The following is a 12297-nucleotide window of genomic DNA, read 5'->3' on the forward strand; positions in this document are numbered from 1 at the left end:
CCCCAACCTCCCAACCCCAACCCCAACCCCAACCCCAACCCCAACCCCAACCCCAACCCCAACCCCAACCCCAACCCCAACCCCAACCCACATCTACCTCTATTGGGGACAGGAAAGGATTATGAATGGATGTTCTATTGATATAATAATAGATAGTAATCGAAATCACCACAGAACACTCGAAAATGCCTGAACTACTAAGTTTTTAGTGTAGAAATTGTGCGATTGAGTACTGGCCTCCCAAAGATATCGAACTAGCAAAAGAATTGACGTACGGGCTGGCTGAATCCTGCAAGAAATGCTCCATCCTTATAATATATAATTAATGCATAACGATTTGCTCCTGCAATCGCTACGCCCATTAGAAGTGTCTAGTCGACTAGCTCAACGAAATTAATGTTGATAAATAAGAGTTAGAGCCTAGGTGCCGAGCTTGCAGCAGAACTGTTGGAACATGCAGTGAGCAGTCCTTTAAATTCAAGAGAAATTTCAATATAAAAAGCATAACCGGATTCATCTTATCAGCCCTAATCACGGCCCTGGCAATTTACACTCTGCTCTGCGTCTTTCCATCACCGTCAACGTAATCACTGGATGACAATGTGAGAAATTTGATGTGCACTCTGTCGATGAGCTTCGGAATAATGTCCAGTTTGGTATTTTTGGCCAACATGTGCATAATTCGGGAATACTCGATCACGAGCATAAGGCCGACGCACTTGTCATTAGTTATATCAGCCTTCATAGGAGTTGACGGCTCACAATAGTATGAATAGGCTACGGGAATGTAACTCACTAAATAATGATGCTGTCTGTTTATATTTCATGAACAATTATTACCAGATCATTTACATGAAATGAGTGGATTATATCTCATAAGCAGAATGGAAATCAAGCTTACAGTCTCGCGATGATATCTGAGTCTTTGAAGATGTAGAGTTCTTGCTCTTCGAGTTTGACCTTGGTGCCTCCGTATTCAGGCAGTAGGACTGTATCTCCAACCTTGACTGACATTGGGATGAGTTTCCCCTGCACATCATAGACTCCGGAGCCTGCTTACAAGACAACGCCGTAGTTAAGAGTTTCTGGATTTTGGAGGATGATCCCAGATTTGGTTTTGGTTTATGGCTCAATCTTTTTGACGACTATTCTGTTGAGAACAGGCAGAATTCTCTTGAATTTGGTTGACATTAGTTTTGTTATATATGCATTGCAGCACTGAATTAAAATTTATCAAATTAATATTTCTGCCTATTTCTATGATTTTAAGGGCATACAATAGTTTAGTATAAAGCATAAGTATATTTAATTTTTCAAATTGTTTGAATAGTTCGGTATATGAACACACAATAGACCCCGATTTGCCATTCTTTTATTTTTGCATAAATCAATAAATTATACTACAAGAATTATCAAGTTTCTAACAAATGACGCTGCAGCGAAAATATAAAAGCTATTGTTGAACTATTTTGTGCAAAAAAGAGTCTTAGGAGCGAATCTTTATCTTGGCAATTTTAGTTGTAAAATGCGATCGAGTACACTTTACGCCCTCAAAGCCTTTACAGGAAAAATAACAGGCACAAATTCTAACAGGTAAGCACAGGCAAGCAAGCACAGGCAAGCACAGGTATGCACAGGTATGGATAGAAAAACGCATAGGCCTGCCGAAAAAGTTCATCAGAAAAAGAGAAAATACTTGGATTTATATTAACTTTATTTGGTGATGAATAATTATTGAATTTCCGAAAATGTAGCAGCTCGTTGAAAAATACGGACCGACTCATGGAAACCTGCAAATCTTTGCTTGGTTTTTTTTAGAGAACATTTTAATATGGTCTCTTAACTTCAAACATTGCAGCAAACACATTTATGTGCATATGGGATGCGGTATTTTGATCGCTGTGACCACAACTGCCGCAGCGATTATGCTTCTTATCCCGATGGGATTTTAGCATCCGACCTTACATACAAAATCAGGGTATAGTGTTTTACTGGCTGTGCTAGTGATTGTGCTACTTGGCTTCGTCTGCAAATTTTTAAAATCTTCACCAAGATCCAGCCCGAAAATGGTATACTTCGGTATAATATTCCACAGCATTTTTGGCTGGGCTCTGATAATCGTTGCTAAAATGGCCTTATATACGGGCATGGACGGGACCAGGAGGATCATATTTCTCATTTTGGATATTCTCTCGCATTTAATCTACATCTTCCTCAAATTATTCAGGCCAAAAATGGCTAGTCGATCAGTTGTTGAACGCTACGCAAACTCGAATGTTCGCCAAGTTCACTCGCCCAGGGATATTTAGATTTACGGCCGATAGTTCTTCACATTCGCAAACTTTCTCTACTCCACTGATATTTTATCTGCCAGTCATCCAGGGGGGTGGCAGTTTATTAATAAGATAAAAGGAAGGGATGTTGACCGATATCTGTATAGTGTATAAAGCCATGAAGCATTCCCTTTCGTTCCACCCCCAATGCACAGCGTCAACGCCCTGAATCTAGCAGATTAGCCAATCGCACACTATGTTATTCCGATGCCATACCAAGGAATGCAAGAGCTCAACAATGTGACATACCACTCAATCAACCGACTGCATCCGAAAAGCGACATTCAAACAGTGTATTTAGAGAGCGAATAAAACAAAATCCTGAATTACACAGGGTACAGCCATTTAGGACAGCTAGGCCAATTCTATGCACTGACTGCAAATTCGAAATATACTAAACTTTACTCGGCGGTGAACTATCTGCAGAAGAACAATATTGAACTCATGGGGCACATCAACCCTAAAATCAAGCAACTTCTCAATAATGCCGATGTCAATCGATCCTCCGCCAACCAATCGAATGATTTGATCCCTCTTGCCATCAAAAAGTATTCGGATGGAGCCTTCACGAGTAAATACCTGGATACTCATTTCAGAGGCAGCCTTATACTAAGTGAGCCAAGGGGATTCGGACTTGGCTTGCAAGCCAAATAAGCTGGGAAACTAATCTTAATTGCAGGAGGAACAGGCTTAAACGCTTATTCGGATCTTATCGACTTACTCTTTAAGGATCTTTTGATTACCAACAACCATCAATTCTCAAATGCTTTCCGAAACAACGATCCTTTGCTGAAAAATTCGCCGTTTAGTCAGTTCACGTTCGCTTTTTACATCGCTGTCGACTCCATTTACTAAATTCATCCAATCAATATTTTCTAACTCGAATAGCTGTCGAAGGCCGGCAGAATCGAATGCACTCTCAAACTGAAAGAGCCAAGAGAAAGAGGATAGGCAACGGCAATCAAAGATACCAATACTTATTTTGAGAGTCTCCTGGAAAAAGAGATAATCAGCCGCAATTATTCACAGATCTACGTCTGCGGGCCGATCAGACTCGCAGGCAGCTTTGCGAAAACTTTTAGCGAGCACCACATTCCAGATAGTAAATATAAGCTTCTATGATAACTCTATGTTATATACAGACTTATCTATGAAAGACTCTATAATTATATACATTATATATTTCAGACGGATGTCAAATAAGCTCGAGAGTTACAAAGAGTTTCGGATGCTAATGGCAGAGGAGCAGGGCAAATTTACTCCTATTGAAGAGGCTGTAGTACTTGCCCATGCAGCTAATGTTTAATTTGGACTGGAGTGTGTAAATAGGAAATAGTAAAAAATCATCTTCCCCTCCGGCTGGAGATCTGATAATTCCGTTGAGCAAGGAATCTATAAATTCCAATATCACTACGAGAATAAAAATATACTCTTTCGATTTGTGAACTGCGACAATCTGAAGCTGTCCGTCAATTTCACCTTGGAAGACAGTGAGTAATTGCATCAAGCAGAAATATAATATCCTGAAAACCAGGAAGAAATCGAAAGAGTTAAGAAGAACTACCAGAAGGAACTCGAAAAGCTGCATAAAGCCAATCGGTAGGAAAAGGTTGAAGCAAAAAGGGAAAGAAGGACATCACCAGTTGGGAGGACGACTTTAATTCATAGAGAACCACAAGTAATTGTACCAACAGGAACTCTCCTCAGGCCTCGAGGATCTGAAAATCCTTTTAGTTTACCTTTCCAAGGAGATGAGTATGTCGGTCCTGAAAGCAATTTGTTTATAGGAGGAAACATGAATAGAAACCCGCAAATGCAAGGGCCTCAGGGGATGCGGAGACCTCCTGGCTCTCGTTTTGATCCAACTAATCCTTTTGGGATCGATGATGATGACCCTAATAGGGATTTTACAGGTTTTAATCAGTGGGGCATACCCAAGGGTCAAAACAATCGATTCAATCCCTTCGGCTGAAATCTATGTTGATTGATTCGTTGATTTATTGATTCATTAATTCATTGATTCATTGATTCAGATGATATAAAATATATTCGTTTGCTATTATGTTTGATGATTAATCATTTCTTATCGTAGACGCTATTAAATCTCCAGTTGTGGTGATAATGTGCAGGACTGACATCTTGAGGAATATCTCTCCGAGGATTTCCGGCGTTGTATATTTCTGGGAGGTAGTGGTTTCCGACTTCTTCTCTATTTTGCAGGAGAACATGAACTCCATCATAGTTTTTCAGCCAGTGGGCCATTCTGTGGGCGTAAGGGTTCACCTAGTCCTTCAACTCATAGATCCAGTGGTTTAAGGGGTTTTCATCGCCTTGAATGGCAAAGATATCGTCATTGAATCCTCGAGATTGCGGGCATACATTCATCATGGGAAGGGTGTTCGTGTTCAAGTACACATATCGCGAGTATTCAGGGAACGCAAAACATGACCTGCCTGGGTATAGGCCGACTGTTGTGCTCCAGGAAATGAGAGAACTTGGCGAGTGTCTCTTCAAATTTTACCAAATGTAGTTGAAATTGAACTTCCATTCGTACCCACGCTCCCCACTTTTTTGAATGTTGGACTCAAAAATGGATCTCCACTTTGGGCATTTTACGATCCTTCTGATGTCATGCACTATGGAACCAATCGGCCGAGCTAAACTGATTTCGTTTAATTGGCCGAGGTAACCTCTGAGTTCATGGAATGGCTGGAAAAAGTATTGGTCGGTAGGGGTTGCGTCAATTCCAAAATACCCGGTCACATAACGATGATGATAGCAAGCAGCAGCCAATGCGATTTTTCCACCAAGGCCGTGTCCAGCTAGAGTGGCCATAGAAATTCGATTGCTGTACATATACCGAGCAATATCATCCGCATGAGCTTCCCAAGTCATTTCAGGGTTTCGGTCCGAATTTCCGAAATTTCTGGGATAAAGAATTGTCACATTCCTCTGGCCGATAATCTAAATACAGACTGCATTACCTTGTTGGCAGGGTTGGTGAAGAACTGCAGCCAGCTCTCAGCTTGATCAAATGCTTCAGGAATAAATATTAAATTGGGGCTATCATTTGATGTTGATTTAATGCGAATCCCTCTCAGTTCGACATCTCCACTTTGTCTGTGCTCCGGCTCTGATTTAGAGTATTGTTACTGCCGCGAATATGAGTAATTGTAGAAAAATAAGACCTAGCAATCAAAGAAGATAGCCTCATTATCAACTTACGAATTATAACATGATTTTTATCCAAGTACCACCACAGTTCGTTTAAATATGGAAGTGTCAAAGATTAATTGATTTGCTATTGAACAAGGCATAAAGATATATAAATTTACATCAAACTTCATGCCGCCTCCACTTCCAGCGCCTTATGCCTAAAAAGGTAAGTATTTTCCATGCTTCGGTCTCGGACTATTCCAAAACGCTTATTTTTTAGCTCAATTTTTGGAAGACTCTTATTAAAGCCAAAGTAGTCTCTTACCTGATTACTGTCTTGCATCTTTATGAACTGGTTTAGCTTTGCCTATTTGTTGAAAGCCTCAAACTTTTCGATAAAGTCATCGTTCATTTTTTTCGCCAAAAACACTAATCTTTTGAGATTCTCTGCAAATTTAGTTAACCTTCGGTTTTCCAAAGCTTAGTTACGATTCTTATTAAGTAAAAATTCGATTTCCTCTTGGCGGATCTTGGCAATCCTTTGATAATAAAGCAGCTACTCTTCTAGTTAGTCTTTTTGATTTGGGCCCTTCCAATCTAAGCCGCGGCTGGATAAGTTATATGATATCTGCTTTTCCAGTTCCCTCATTGTATTTTACTTGATCTAAATCTGAGTATCACTGTCCCTATTTTATTATTAAATCAGTCTCAGCTTCCCTTTAAGCTCTTATATTGTTTTCACACAAGTCTTTTTGTCAAAAGAATCCTCAACTCGTCCCCTTTCTTGGGAAGACTTCAGTTCTAATAGATTTCCAATTTTGGCTGCAAATTATTAGAAGAGTTGCTGATCATTCAGCGACTTATCTATTTGTAAATGTCGAAAAATAATTTGTTTGGTTTGCTCCCAAAGTATAATTTTATTTTAGTTTAGAGAGTTTAATTTTTAGGTTCGTTCGATGTATTGTTTTTCGCTTTATAGCATAACTTGGCGATTCTGGAGATCGTTTTTATTTATTTTTAGTGGATTTTAGCCGGTCGTATAGTATTAGTTGTATGGCATCATGAGTAAGTTATTTGAAGATTACTGACTTTTAAATTGAAACAGCTCGCGCTCTTTGGAGAACGAATTCGATGAGCTTTCTGACTAATTTGGCGATATTTCATGAAGGAAAACATCTTTCCCTAAAAGTTCTGATATTCTTTTATTAAGTTCTTTTCTTCTTTTATGGAATTACTTCACATAATTCTCATCTTTGTTGATCTGCATCGACATAACTATAATTATTATTCAATCAGTTATTTTAATGCCCCATCTATTTAACAAAAACGTAAATACACCTCTACATATACACATTTATACAGCACAAGCATAAACAATATTTTAAAATCAGAATTAAAGGACGAGAGAATTTTGAAATTGATGAACGGCCTGCCTCATACAAAACAAATACTAATGTCCATAGTCGGTACATTGAGCCAGATCTTATTTTCTGCGATGTTTTTCAAAAAGGCATTGCTGGAAAATGTGTAATCTTTACGAGCAGTTCCCTTCCAAGTATTCAGCGATGCACTTTTATTCAGAAATGGAGCTTTTTTGTATGCAATTAGTCAGTAATTCATAGACCCGTGCATGCCTGCTTCTTCTGATTTTGGATCTGTCTGAAGAGTTCATGTTATTGAGAAGATCTTTGAAACTCGTGATGATTTAGATATATGGAGGTTTTGTCCTAAACGTTTATTTGATGTTCTTTGAGACTTACGAGACCTTTTCGTTGCCGATCATTCGCACTTTCAGTATTTTTGCAGAAATTACTAAACAATTCGTTAATCATAATAGGCTCAAAAATAAAATTAATTGTAATCATAAATCAATGCCAATAATTTCTGCAACTTCTCCTCTCTTCTTTTCCAAAATTTAAACCCAAACATCAATTGCTTATTTTTTTATCCTTTTTAGCATCTTCAGTTTCTTCCTCAAAGAAGTTTCCTCATTTTCGGATTTTATCACTAACGTTTCATCCACTTTTTCTTATACCTCATTTACCAGCTTATTTCTTTTATTCGTCAGCTTCTAAAGTTGAATTTGCAGATAGTCATTTTCATCTTCTAACTGTAAGGTTGTTTTTTATGATGTTATTTTTCTGAGCTATTCAGTGAGCATTTTGTTGGTTGCCTGCAATTCGCTAAGTTCTTCCCTTTTTTCAGAGAGGTTGCTGCCTAAGTTTTCAAGCAATTATTCATCGATTTTAAAGTTCTCCTGATTCCAGAAATAAACTTTATTTTTGCCGAATTACTTGCAGACGAGTAACTTATGTTCCTCGCTAGCGAGTTTATCTAAAAGTGGCTATAAAGTGTTTTTCTTAATCTTCCCATGCAGGTTATCGAAGACATTAATCAGGCTATATGGTCTGTTTTGTTTCTGCATATACTACTTTACCTGTTCAAAATACTATTATTATTTTGGAGCAGTGCCGATGCTCTTTGCTTTAGATTGCTACCTTTTGGCTTACTTTTCGATTGATATTTTGGCCTACTATTTGGTTTCATTTTCAGTTTATTTTTGCTTTTGCTTCTTTCTATTGGGCTACTTTTTGGCTTATTTCTTGTTATCTTTTTTCTTGGGCTGTTTCTTTTTGTTGTCTTATTGCTACTTTTATTACTGCTTGGGTTTTGGTTTAGATTAATGCTTTGATTTAGCATCCTGGTTCTCTTATTCCTCTTCTTTGTTGGCACATTATTATTAAGTCTCACTACTTGTGCTCATGGCTGCACTTAGTTAGATTATGATACTTATATTAAATTTGAAACATTTATAGATAATATATATTGGCTAGTTTAATCACGACTCTCATCGAAATATTTTCAAATTGGCAAATAAATAGTCAACTAGTTTAAATTGAAATAAGCAATCGTTATTGCGCTATCTTTATATATCTCTATTCATTTGAATACCAAAAGATTCAATATATTCTATATAGTATCCAATAATCCTGGCTTCTTGTTTCATGAATTTTTAATTTAAATGCTAAGCGTGCAAACGGACAGATCAATATTTATAATTTTTATCAATCCAGCTCATATCAAGAACAAGAAGGGTCTGCGGATTTTTAGTTCTTCTTTTTCGTCAACCAAAACGATTTATTTGAAGGTCCCTTTGTGGGAAACTTCAGCTCTCAAATCATAGTAGTGAAATGGTTCTCCAACTTGATACCTGTATTGTCCTTTCACTGGCATCGTTTTGAACTTCATTAGCTAATATTTACTTTGAGATGCATGGTGGCTCCGGATTCCAAATCACCGAATTTGAAAAACCCTGTGCACATTCCTGTGTCGACATTAAAAAAATTCCACAGCTTATTCGTGTATTCTGGGAATTTAGTTAGGCATGGGATTCCCTCGTCGTATTCCAAATCATTGTCCAATACGTGAATTGTCTCGGGCTTGAACAGTTCCCCCAATTCGGGATTATTATGAATGATGTCCCTGAGAAAAGCTTATTTGATGTCGGGGTCAATACATCGGTCTCTCATTCTTGTGTAGAATGTGAAGAGAGGCAAGGCTGTTAGCACTTTGAAGCCGAAGGAGACGGGCCAAAATTGCCATGAAAAAAATGCCAATGACGGTAGGAGATAAACTTGAAAGGGATCCAATATTCTTCTTCTGCGATTCCAGTACATCTTGGCTCCTGGGATATGCCTAAAGGTAATATCTTGTAAGACAGTTTCCCCGAAGTATGTTGTTTCGCGAGTATCCTGAGGTTTCTTGACAAAGGTGGGCTCATACCAGTCCCGAGGGTATGTATAATGAGCATGCTTTAACTTCCACTGCCATCGCTGATTGTAGGGGTTTCCATTCTTGAACTCAATTTTGTTGTAGCGGACAACGGTGTTGAGACCTTTGATGGAGTTGCTCATTGAAATCATCAAATATATTGCAATATAAATATGAATGAGTCAACATGAATATACTGTTAATAAAACACTACTGTTCATCTATATTTATCTCAAAACACATCATTAAGCTGAATTATCAACAATCTTTGATTTCTACACTGGATTCGTCAATTCCCAATGCTTTCTCTCATTAATTAACATATTCAGCGATGAAATGTCGATACATTTCGAATTTATCACCTTACAACTTTCGGAATAAATCTTTAGGTTATATTTGTCTTTTTCATTGCTAATATGCAGATTCTGTCGCTCTCCCTTGTACTTAAAGAAATAATTATATCTTTCTCCAAACATATTCAAAAATATGAAGAAATTAAATGTTGTCAGTCAGCCCAGCCTTAAATTCCAGAGATAATGAAAACCATCGACAATTATCTGAGAATTTGCGCATTTGCAATGAATCCGAAGATATTGTTTGCAATCGTAATGATTATGGATATCTAAAATACATCATAAAATATCGATATCAATGGATCCTGAAATTTTGGCAAAATTCGAATTTTTAATCATAGGAGCTGGTCCTGCAGGCATCGGAGCCGCTAAAACTCTTGAGGAGGCACATTGCCCTTACTTAATTCTTGAGGCCAGGGACAGAACAGGTGGCAGAGTTTATGGAATTTAATTAGATGGCATTCGGCTTGATCTAGGAGCCTCATGGGTTCACAGTTACGGTCCGTGCAACCCGATTAAGCCCTATGTTAAAAAGTATGGCTGGAAAGTTGCTGATCTTGCCAAGACCAATATCGGAAGAACATATATCGATGGGGAAAAAGGGCTGCCTTTTAAAAATACGGATTTTGACATGGCATTATATTATGAATAAAATTTTTTCGAAGAAGCAGGGAAAAACTCAAGAAAAGCAGAGAAAGATATCTCTCTGTTTGAGGGAGGAGAGTAGGTCTTCTCAAAACTCAGTTCGAAAGCCCCTGAAATACAGAGAGCGGCAACTCTTTTAATGAATATGACAGAGCATTATGAAGCCTCAACCTTATCAGCTTTATCAGCCAGGCATTTTTAATATCGAAAAGATAGAGGATGCGATTTTTCTCCTTCAAAAGGGTATCACTCATTGCTATCAAAAATCTCTGAAGGATTAAATGTTCAATTGAAGAAGCAAGTTGTTAAAATTTAAAGAAGCCACACCGGAGTAAGAGTCATCTGCCTTGATGGAACTGTTTACTAGGCAAAAAAACTACTATCAAGCCTTCCTTTAGCAATCCTGAAAAAGGGCACTGTAAAATTCGAGCCCTAACTTCCAGCGAACTATCAAAATGCGATTAATAGTTTAGGGGTTGGCGTAATGAACAAAATAATCATGTCATTCGAAAAGAACTTCTGGGGCCCTACTCGCTGGATCAGCGTAGGATTTGATGAACGCGGTAAATTTCCCCATTTCTGCAATCTCTCTCAGGGAGGCAAACACATATTATGTTGCTTTATCACTGATGACTTCGCTCTCAAATGCGAAAAACTCACAGATAAGTAAATCATTGAAGATATGATTGCGAGTCTGGAAAGAATCTATCAAAAGTAAAATGTCAAACTCAGAGATTATGCGATAACAAGGTGGGCGTCAGAATAATTCAGTTGCGGTTCATATACATCGTTTCATGTCGGATCGACGCCCAACGATTCATACCTGTTGAGAAAGCCCATTGATGAGACATTATGGATCATTGGCGAACACTGCTATGCAGAACATATCGGCACAGCCCACGGGGCATTCAACACTGGCAAATTCGCAGCAACAGAAGCCATGTAGTTTATGAAATGGACAGATCCAATTAAATAGCAAAAGAAAAAATAATTTGGCTAAATGCAGTTGCTCGAAAAGGCAAAGAAGGCCAAGAATAAGAAATGATAGCGATGAAGTATAAGCAATAATTTCATATTATAACAACTACTTTCATAGTTTATATTCATAATTTGAAAGATAGATAATACTCATACTCATAGTCCATGGCTGAAATATTAACCAATTAATACAAACTCACGAGCTATGTCAATTTCAGGTAACATCTCATTGCTAATGTAGAACTCTTGAGCTCGAGTATTGCAAGGTCAAGGATTCGAACTAATAATTGCAGAGGAAATTATCGGAGGTGGAGGATATGTATGAAGAGGCTATTCGGCAAGGTCTAGAATAGAGAAAGCTGCTCATGAAAGAAAGAAATCAGCACACTTAGTCAGACTCATCTTTGCATTTCTACCTCAAGTAGGAGGCAGAATTATTACAATTAATACTGGCTAGCTTGTAACGAAAATCGCAATCATAGCCATAAGACTCTCACAAATAGATACAAAAATAAAGCAAATAGAGACTAAACTCTCCGAACAAAAGCGACAACTCGTCGAGGATTTCGAATAATAAATAAACTTTGCAAGCAATCGAACGAAAAGTTAAGGAACTTCTCGAAGAGGAGCAGTAATGCAAATACAATTTTATGAAGCTGGTGAGGTAAAACGAAGAGCGTGAAAAGGTATGGCGGAATAAAGAAGAACGAAATGCGGCATAATTTTCAGAGACTCAGCTCGATGCTGAAAGGCTGTTCAGTATTCAACAAAAACTTTAATCCTAAAACAAAGTATTGTATTCATCATATTCATTGCGTAGGAATTAAGGCAAGCCTATTAATAGCTGCGCTTGCAACTCAAGTCTTATAAAGCAATAGCAATTCAAGCAAGAAGTAAGGATAAAATATCTGAGTAGCAACGGAAAGACACCAAAGTCAAAAGCATTGAAGATGACACCAATTTTACATTGGACATATTAGGGTATGAAAAGGAGCTGCTGATTCGAGTCCATCAGCTCATCCAGAAAAGCTTCCATGATGAAGACATTTAAATATGCCTGA

General features: G+C 37.9%; 1 pseudogene; it reads left to right on the top strand.

Annotated features, from left to right (window-relative positions):
- Window positions 1–9181: 9181 nt before the first annotated feature.
- LOC148299451 (uncharacterized) lies at window positions 9182–11234 on the top strand (annotated as a pseudogene).
- The last annotated feature ends 1063 nt before the right edge of the window (window positions 11235–12297 follow it).

The sequence above is a fragment of the Brachycentrus maculatus genome, unplaced genomic scaffold, assembly GCF_059751285.1.
Source record: "Brachycentrus maculatus isolate JH-2025_06_01 unplaced genomic scaffold, ASM5975128v1 h1tg001135l, whole genome shotgun sequence".
NCBI lineage: Eukaryota > Metazoa > Arthropoda > Insecta > Trichoptera > Brachycentridae > Brachycentrus > Brachycentrus maculatus.